The sequence below is a fragment of the Aegilops tauschii genome, chromosome 4 (assembly GCF_002575655.3).
Source record: "Aegilops tauschii subsp. strangulata cultivar AL8/78 chromosome 4, Aet v6.0, whole genome shotgun sequence".
In the NCBI taxonomy this organism is placed as follows: Eukaryota; Viridiplantae; Streptophyta; class Magnoliopsida; order Poales; family Poaceae; genus Aegilops; species Aegilops tauschii.
Window position 1 is genome coordinate 363,042,150 of NC_053038.3, and position 10,909 is coordinate 363,053,058.

Below are 10,909 nucleotides of genomic sequence, written 5' to 3' on the forward strand. Positions count from 1 at the left end.
CCAGCTACTCGTTCACGCGGAGCGTGCGGTCTCTCTGCACGGACGAGAGCACCGCCCGGTTCAAGTCGAGGACGTCCGGTTCCGCCTGCAGGAGGGCCTCGATGGCAGCGGCATCCGCGCGCTCCGCGTCGAGTCGAGCCTCCGCCGCCCGGTTCAAGTCCGGGACGTCCGGTTCCGCCTGCAAGAGGGCTTCGATGAGAGCGGCATCCGCGCGCTCCGTGTCGAGTTGAGCCTCTGCCACCCGGTTCAAGTCCAGGACGTCCGGTTCTGCCTGCAGGAGGGCCTCAATGGCAGCGGCATCCGCGCGCTCCGCCTCAAGTGGAGCCTCCGCCGCCCGGTTCACATCCACGACATCCGGTTCCGCCTGCAGGAGAGCCTCGATGGCAGCGGCTTGCGCGCGCTCCGCGTCGAGTTGAGCCGCTGCCTCCCGGTCCTCCTTTAGTATTGCCAGGTTGAACTGCTGGTCCACCTGCACCATGGGGGACTCGAATGCCGGCACGAAGTTGACATCCATCATATCATACCCATCGGGGGCCTTCTGCGCCATGACCTCCGCCATGAACATTGGATCGGCTTCCTCCTCCTCGTAGCTTGGCTCCAGAGAACTCGGGGATTGGCCCGCCGCAAAGCGAGCTTGGGAACGGAGGTCTGTGGCGCCGACCGCCGCCACGATTTCTGCGCGGCGCTCCGGCGTCAGCATCTTGTAGTACGTGATCTTGCGGCGCACCATGGCTTTCCGACGAACTAGGGGACGCTTGATGCGGGCTAGGGGATTGAAAGGTGGGGGAAGGGGCTGGAGATTAGGTGTGGTTTTAGGGCAGTGGCTGGCGTAGGCCGAGCAGCGAAGGTTCTGGTGTGAATAGTGGTTCCGGTGACGACCGGTCAATCGGTTTTGACTGTACATCGCTCTTGTCGCGTTCGCGTTGCAGCCCGGCACGCTGGACCCTCCATGTCGCTCACCAAATGGAACGCGCTTCGTCTTGCATTTTCGCTCGCTTGTGGGACCGTAGTTGAGAGCAAACCGACGTCCCTCCCCCTCCCCCGCCCGCGTCATTTATACTACCACTCCCTCCATTTTATGCGGAGTAAATAAAAACAGAGGGAGTATACTACAGATGAGGATCCCCTGACGTGGCTGAACCCATTGAGTAACTGACATGCGGGGCCTAGCAAGCATGGGGTCCGCCAGTAAGTGACCGAAAGGGAAGGTAAGGCAGGGATACCTACGTCAGAGGATCCACTTCCACTACTACTCCCTCCTTCCATTTACTATACAGGGCCTAATGCGTTTTTCGAGGCTAACTTTGACCAAATGTTAGAGTAATAATATATGACATGCAACTTACACAAAGCATACGGTCAAATTCGTATGTGAAAGGAGCTTCCAATGATATAATTTTCACATTATACATCTCATGTACTATTAATCTTGTCAATAGTCAAATGCGGTTTTGAAAAACGCATTAAAGCATGGTTAATAATATAGCCAGTCGATGGCTATAAGGAACTACCAAGTCATCTATAGCCATCATCTATTATATGCACTCATACAATAGTGTGGGCTGGTTGGCTATTTCCCGCAAAAAAAATTATAAGGTTGGCTATTGTATTAGTACTTTTTCCATCTCCTCTCCATCTCTTTCTTCATATTTATTGTATTTAACTAGGAATGTGTATATAGCTAGGCTCTTGCATGAGAGCTCACTCCCCTTACTTTTTCACATCTCTCTCCAACACATAGGCCCTATATAAATGGAAGGAGGGAGTACTACTATGAGCACTGCATACTCTAGTACAGATGTTGTCAGTACTCCACTAGTACTATTGGACAGGGAGCTTAAAAATAGTTACTATTGGACTGGCTATACATGGCGAAATCCTAGTAGGAAGAGCATGCGCGAGAACAAGCACAATCACGTGGTTGAAAACAAATTGGAAACCATCTCGAGTACAAATCTAGGAGTACGTACGAATCTAAAAATATTGATTGGGCGTTGTTGAATGTTGATACTTTTTTTATCAAAGTAAAGATACTTTGACTACACATAAAACTTATATGTAAACTAGAAAGGATAGGAGGGAGTATATTGTACGTTCAAAAATGAAACGAACATTGAATACCCTTTATATATGATTTGCGGATGCTATGATCACCGGTTCAAAATTTTGAATCCGCCTTAGGTATCACACATGCCCCCACTCGTTCTCTCTCGGTTTCATCTCGGGGTCCGAAGATCGATTGAAAGAGGACTAGGGTGGGTACAATACGTCCATTTCGCTTATGAACATACAATATACTCCCTCTGATCCCCACAGCCCCCCCATGGGTCATTTCTATCATAGAAACAGACCAAACCTTTATCTCCTTGCACGACACGCAATTGATCTCTGAACATCAATCGATCTTGTCAACATGTGTCGGGGCATGAACCTAATGGGATGTCAAAACTAAGACGTGAAGCGACACATAGTGGAGGCAAAGTGAAACTTTAAACGAACCGTTTGTTTGTATGCATGTCGGACAAATTACAAAATAGTGGAAATACAAGCATGGTCTAGGCCCACATGCGAATGATACTCGGCGGAATGTTCAAATGAGGCATGCGGGAGGATGGACTCGACCGGAGGGCGACATGATCGATGTAGAAGAGGGTTGGAGAGGAATGAGAAATAAGCAAACGCCACATGATTATACTTGAACGGCTCAAATAAACAATAAGTTGTCTCGCTTGGCCTACATAGTGAAAGGCCTAATGCGCAACGCGGAGCACTGACGCTCGAATATGGCCGGGAAAACAGGGAAACCGACATGCGGGGCACACCTGTCGGGATGACGTAGCGCAGACTAGTCCAATGGAGGAGCTAGCCCGCGACCTCCTCACCACCGGCAACCGTTCATGTGGGTCGTGGGGGCCAACAACATGGCGCAGCTCCAGCACCGCCTCTGGACACGGCGACCGCGGTGAGCGACACGCTCATCGTCGCTAGACACGGTCGGTTTCAGTGTGCCGAGGGTGGCGTTAGTGTTGTGGGACGACCAACAGTATGTTTGGTTTGTGCCCAAGGTTGCCCCATCAAAGCATTGGGTAGCCAAAATTTTGGTTGCGGTTTTGGTTGCCCATGATTTGGCCGACGTTGGCAAGAAAAAATGAACTAGAGTTGGCTAGAGTTCATTGGCATGCCAAAAAATGGCAACCATCCAAACAAAGACCAATCTTTGGGTCATGACCAAAATTTTGGTAAGGTGCACTTTGGCCACAATCCAAACACACCCCAACACCCGGCTCGTCGAGGATGCACGGGGCGCCGGGACGCGTCCGCGGAGTGGTGTAGCGCGGCCAACTGCATCCTCAGGACCTGAGACCATGCCAGGTCGTCTTGCTTTTTCAATGGCATGCGTCGATCGCATGTGAGAAAAGGGCATCTCCAACGTTGCCACGACCGCAGCTGACTACCCTGGCACACCAAAAACCCTTGTCCCTCGCGCTGTCATGCGGTGCGTTCCCAGCCGGCACCAGCTGCCCGCATTCATGTCGTCCGTCCGTATGCCGTTGTTAAGAGGCTCGGTGCCCGAGGAACCAACTCTGGCGACTTAATGACGCACCAGGACGCTTGGCCTCATCGGAATGCGCTACTTAAAGCGGCAACGCCCAGCTAACCTCCACACCATAGCGCATCGTCCTCCTACCTGGCACCACATCTGCCATGACCGCAAGCGTGAACGCTTTGTGGGAGAGCTTGTCTTCGGGGATGAAGCTCGAGGTCGCCGTCCTCGCTCAAGTCGCCTCTCGCGACGCAATAACGGGGTAGCTGGATGCGGACGCGATCGCACAAGTGGTGGCCATGCTGACGGCCGACGACGGGAGCACCGTCAGCCACGCATCCTACTTGCTGCCGTCCAACATCCGGCACCGCCGAGGTCGGGGACTCCTCCGAGTATGAGTAGGGCATGGGAGGTTGCAGGGCATGGTGTGCCAACTGGCCGGTCCGTATCCCGTGTTCTAATCTTCCTCGCCGGAGACTGCACCTTCACTTCACGGGTCTTGAACCCCTCCCCCGTACATAGAGATCGCAGATGGAGGACGTCGGTCGCCACCGTAGAATAGGTTTAGGGTCGGGTTTCTTTTATTTTTCTGTCCTATAAAAGTACGAAATGTAATGAAAATCTGCCGTGTTTGCATTAATCTCGGCCGATGTATATGAGCTTTCACAATAATATAGTATATTGTAGGAGTACTAGCAAGATGCCCGTGCGTTTCACGGAAGATCAAGATCTTGTGGGAGAAAAGGATGAACGAGGGAAGGCCTTATCTGCAAATGTGGAGAGGAGTGTGGGTAAATTGTCATAGTTTCCTTCCTATCCGTTAGATATAGATCGAACGGCCTATATTGCAGGATGACAGGCAACCATCATCACCAACTCTGCTTTTTATTGAACCGAGGCAAAGCTAACATGCGAAGTAAAATAAACACATAGGGTCTATACATACACAATTTACCTTAGGCACTCCAATAGTACGTCCACTACACATTCACGCATTTCACATCTTTCTACATCTACGGGAACCTACGAAAGGGTTAACATAAAGTGCCTCTCTCTCTCCTCCCCTGATTTTCATGGTGGTGGGCCCCTCCCTCCCCCAATCTACAATCAACAGCTCACACGTTTCACATTACGTTAATTACATTACTGGGATTACGTAGGTGTAGCATTACTCGTCCTAAAAAAACCAACTAAGCCAACCTCCCAGCATATCACGCGGGAAAAGACTCGGCCGCACCGTTTTAGTCGGGATTACCGGATTACTAGTAGTAGTATCGATGGATCGCGTGAAGCAACAAGTTTTTTTAGGGGGCGAAGCACCTATAAAAGGAAAAAAGGTGGTACACTCACAACACCCCTGTCGCGGTCGCATTGCACCCCACACACGTTCGATCCTGCACACGGCTCACGCAAACGGAACGCGCTTCGGCTTGCCTCTTCACTAACACGTGGGATGCACTTGGAGAAACCGAGCATGCGCTTCGGCTTGCCCACCGCGCGAAAATCCTCCCCCCCCCCACCCAAAAATTCCCCCCAAATCCTAGATTCAACCGCCCTTCGGCCAACTAGCCAATAATATTCCCCAAACCCTCCTCCCCCCCGTCCCCCTCCACTCCATTCGCTCCACCAAAGCCGCCCTCCCCGCCACGCCGATACGTCGGCGCCGCGGTTCGTCGAGGGGGACGCACAGCGATCCTCTCGCTCCCACAGTATGCTCTCGTAGACTGTCGTCCTCTAGCCGCGCCGCCACCGCTGGCGACGTTCTTGTGGAGGCGCACGGCGGTCAGCGCCGCCACCGCTGGTGACGTCCGTGTGGAGACGCATGGCGGTCAGCTTCTCCCACGGTACGCGCATTCTAGACTGAGGCCCCGTGCATGTCGGTGTAGCGCTGAATGTTAGCTGATAGACGCTGTTAATCTCACAGTTTGCCGAAGTAGTTTACAGTCAATATGCTCTGCTTAAGAAGCTTCCTTGCCCTATTCTGCACTCAATCTGCTTAGCTGAGATGGCATGCCAAGGCCGATAAGTTGCTAAAATATCTTGCCATATATTTATTGTGACGTAGATTGCCATGGTCTAGTAGCCAATCTGTTAGGTGAAATAGCTCTACACTGTTTTATACTCGATCTTTGTTGCTGCGATGGCCTTCGATAGTTCAATGGTTGTGTGCTCGGCCTCATTGACTGCTGAAATAGCCTGCCATAATTTAGCACTCAAATCTGTTTGCTGAATTAGCTTTACATATATTTCGTTACTTAGATCTGCTCGTCCAAATATCTTGCCATAGCTTTAGACATCGACCTAGGTAATTTTTTCTGGACTTCATAAAAAAGCATATATGTTTTTCCTGTAATAAATAGTAGAAGAACTAATTTGTATGTCTAACAGATGGACAGGACTTGGATAACTTCTGCTTGAAGATTCTCCGTTGCATATGTCGAGGGGGTTGAAAACTTCATGAACTTTATCAAAGCTGAGTACGGTGGTCCGAAATCACATGTGCTCTGCTCGTGTAGCAGTTGTATGAATTCAGTTACAAGACCCCAGTCAACTGTGCAAAATCATCTACACTTGTATGGGATGTCGGTCACATATACTAGTTGGGTTCATCATGGTGAAGCTGTGAATGTCAATGTTATTGACTACGTGGAAGCAGAGATCACCATCTTGATCTGCCTGATGCTCAGGTGGAAGAGGAGGAGGAGGAGGTGGTGGCGAAGCCAATGAGTTTGACCAACATTGAAACAATGCTACGAAATGCTTGTGCATTCCATGAACTTTCACCTCCAGAAGAAAAACGGTGGACCCGCATGTTGGAACAATGGAACGTGGCTGTCACCCCAGGAAATAAGCTGTCAGTATTCTCAGCTATGGTCACCTTTCTTCAGGTGAAGACATTCGAGTGGATGACCAACAAATCATTCGATGCGATGTTGGCTGCTTTCCACAAAGCTTTCCCAGATGCGTCTGAGCTGCCACACACCTACAGTAAAATGAAGAATTTCCTTCGTGCAGTTGGAATTGGATATAATATGATCCATGTTTGTAAGAATAATTGTGTTCTGTTCCGGAAGGATTATGCCAACTTAAGTGAATGCCCGAAATGCAAATCATCAAGATGGAAAGATGGCGATGCTGTGAAGAGGATTCCTCATAATGTTCTGAGACATTTTCCAATTACACCAAGATTGCAGAGGTTGTTTCATGATGCTGAAAAAAGAGAGGATGTACTGTGGCATTCTAGGAACCAGGAGTATAGAGATCAGAATGTAATGAGCCATCCATCACATGGTCGTGAGTGGAAAAACTTCAATCAGAAACATGAAAAGTTTGCTGCTGACCCGAGAAACATTAGACTTGGCTTAGCTTCAGATGGATTTAACCCATTTGGCCACCAGAGCGCCACATATAGCATGTGGCCAGTGCTTGTTATCCCTTACAACATGCCTCCAAATGTCTGCACCAAAGAATCAAACTACATGATGGACTTGCTCATCCCAGTTCCAAAAAGTCCTGGAAAGGATTTTGATTTGTTCATAGAGCCTCTTGTGGAGGAACTTCAACAGCTATGGAGGGGTGTTCTCACTCGAGACCTATATAGCAGCCCACCAGCTGATTTCTTTCTGTGTGCTGTTATAATTTGGTGCATCCATGATTATCCGGCTTTGGGCACTATGTCGGGCGAACGACACATGGTTACAATGCATGTGTTCGCTGTGACAGGAATCCGCTGTCATACGCAATACTTAGCAAGATCTGTTACATTGGACACGGCCGTTTCCTTGCCAAGGACAAGCCGCATCCTAGAAAATAATGAAGACATGTGTTCAATGCAAAGCATGAAAACCGTGATGCGCCAAAGAGGCTCACCGCCGATGAGTTGCAAGTGGAATTAGAGAAGGTCAGGCATATTACACCAGGAAACCATCCTGGTAATGGTAGTGGGAAAAGGAAGCGTGGTAGGGCAGAAGAGAGATTATTGTTTACCCGCAGGTCCACTTTGTGGGACTTGGAGTATTGGAAAGATTCGGATCTGCGGCATAATCTTGATGTGATGCACATCGAGAAAAATATATGTGACAGCATTATCGGCACACTTCTTAATATTGAAGGCAAGACAAAAGATACCTTAAAATCTAGGTGTCAGGACCCCGATTCTAAGTCACACCAATCTAGCCTGTAACACCTCATATCACTTTGCGGCCTCACGCACGGTATTCCCATGGGTGTCGCCTTACCATGGCCTGGGACCAATGGACCCTCTCGGATTCTTAATCACCCTTGTCCTCTGTCCAGGAGTTGCACGTAGTTTCTGGTGTTTGTAGTATGCTGGAGGCCGTGGGCAGCGCTGACCCGAGGGGTGGGCTGTGATGCGGTAGGCACGTGGCTGGGTATGCCGGGCACCCGTTTGGTGTCGCGGAACCCTGTACACATCGTTCGGGGCCGTATGTGGAAACCTCGGTCGGACTCCTTGCGGATGGAACCTGAATAGGCGATAAACCTGGACTAGAGACTTGAGTGTTTAGGTAGGCTGTGGCTGACACCCACGTTGGGCTTCCGCTTGAAGGTTGCCGAGTACATGTCGTGTAAACGGCGGTAAGTGGTGAGAGCGTGTGTGACGAAGTACACCCCTGCAGGGTTAATATGATCTATTCGAATAGCCGTCTCCGCGGAAAAGGACTTCTGGGTTGCCTATAACAGTTCATAGACAAGTGAAAGTGGATACTCTAAAATGCGCAAGATAAGCGTGAGTGCTATGGATGGCGTTCTCGTAGGGAGAAGGGAGCGGATCCATAGTGGAGTATTGATATGGTGAATATGTGGACTCGTGTGCGCCACCTCAAAAGAGTTACTTGCAGTCGTAGTTAGGATAGCCACCGAGTCAAAGCTGGCTTGCTGCAGTTAAACTCCACCACCCCCTTTGTTGATACCGATGCATATGTAGATAGTTCTGATGTAAGTCTTGCTGGGTACATTTGTACTCACGTTTGCTTATTTTATGTTTTGCAGAGAGACGTCAGTCTCGCTAGTAGTTCCGTGTGGACTTCGACGTTTAGCATGATACCTCAGCTACGATCTTGTGCCCTCGGCAGGATCTGGTAGATAGTCAGGCTTCTCAGCCTTTTCCATTTGTAGATGTCTGTACTCAGACATGTTAAGCTTCCGCATGTGCTTTGACTTGTATGCTCTGAATGTTGGGTCATGAGACCTATGTTTGTAATATCTCGCTCCTCGGAGCCTAATGAATAAATACTTGAGTCGTAGAGTTATGTTGTGATGCCATGTTGTATTTACACATATCGAGCATATTGTGTCTATGATTGAAATGCTTGGTATGTGTGGGATCCGACAACCTAGTTGTTTATCCTTGGTAGCCTCTCTTATGGGGAAATGTAGTCTTGTGCTTCCATGAGCCATAGTAGTCCGCTACAGCCCGGTTCACCGGAGTCCTGCTAGCCCAGCACTACTGCTCCGGAACACTTGACTGGCCGGCATATGTTTCACTTCGTTCCTGTGTCTGTCCCTTCGGGGAAATGTCACGCGGTGACATCCGGAGTCCTGCCTAGCCTGCTACAGCCCGGGTTCCCGGAGTCCTATTAGCCCAGTGCTACAGCCCGGATTCGCACGCTGCTGATCGACATGCTCGATGCTGATTCATGTATGCCTGTCCCCGTAAGTTAGTGCCACTTTGGGTTCACGACTAGTCATGTCGGCCCGGGTTCTCTGTCATATGGATGCTAGCGACACTATCATATACGTGAGCCAAAAGGCGCAAACGGTCCCGGGCCATGGTAAGGCGACACCCGTGGGAATACCGTGCATGAGGCCGCAAAGTGATATGATGTGTTACAGGCTAGATCGGTGTGACTTAGAATCGGGGTCCTGACAGCGTTGGTATCAGAGCCTGACTGCCTGTAGGATTACCAAGCCAAACTGGTCGAAGTTGTCTCTAGAAATGCTTTAGTTATATAAGGGAATTGATTGTGGAAGGGAATTGATTGTGGAAGGGAACGTAAGGCTCTTTTTACTCCTTTACCTTATGCCCTTCTGATCTGAGTCACCCTCTTCTCTTCTATGGGGATTAAGAACTAGGCTTCTCATCTTTCTATCAGGATCACGTGTTACTAATCTGTAAACTTGTAGGATTGTTGGATTTAAGCCCCAGTTCAGTTTCTACTACTTCCGTGTGTTCATAGTTGGTCTCGGAACCTTGATATTGTGCTTCTAAGTGGTTATGCCACCATTTTTGCAGGATGTCTCAAATCCTTTGAGCATTTACAGCCGTTATGTTGTCCGAGTCATCCCAGGCTTCTAAATAATCAGATGCATTTGCAAATCCCTTCTTTCCGTTCTCGATGTTCCTTTGGGCCAGATTAACCACACTAATCGTTGAGTTGAGGTACTCTGTTGCCTTGACATATATGTTGGAGTTATTATTATGACCCTAGGTGTCTTAGAGGACCACTTAGTAATCTAGCAATGCTTGCATCCCCAGTGTGATGATTCTGGCCATTATTCTCGAAAGCATCCCGTGATGCCACTTAGTTAGTAGGCATTCTAGTCCCGGGTTTCTGAACTCGAGATTCACTCCACTTACCTCCTGTTGATAGTGTTTGCTCGTTCCTTTAGGATATTAGTAACCTTTGCGATAGTCCTCGAGGTTCATGGTATATCCTTCTTCCAAATATCATGAACTGCTTATGGAAGAAGTTCCTCGCGGAACCGAAAGATCTCAACTAGAGTGCTCTTGAGGAGTACTCCATTCATATTGTGACTCTGCCAGTCCTTCCTCCTCTGCATGGGTTATCCGGAAGAAATATGTTCAATTTGTTCGACATACTAATCCATGCATCCACAACTCAGAAAAACATATGTTCCTTTGGGTTGTCCCTCTTTAGTTATTTTCTGGCCCTCGTCTATCAATTGATAGTCAGGAGCAATTGTGCATTTGTGTTATCGATGCCTATTATTCTTGTGGTCTATCAAGCCATTCTAATCCGGAATGACTAGGAGAAACAAACTCCAGTACCTCGTCCATCTCTGGGATTGGGTCAAAGTAGTTGTATTCCGCAGATCAAATGCCTAACCAGCTTTTGTTCTGTTCTACCTTCGAGTATTACCCCCTTTATGTCGAGGATATCGTAGGAATTGCACCACCTTTTGTGAATTCTTGACGCAATGATACTCCTCGCCATCATCATTCATTTCTCGGTCCCGTGTTATTGTAACCGGAATACCGACAAGTGAATTGTGATGTGTGAAATCAATACTCCTAGCAACTCCGTTGCTTGGTAGTTAATGGACAATAAACTCATTCTTAGCGTGTTGGTTATTGTTTTATCATTCTAGGATTGATCGTGCTAC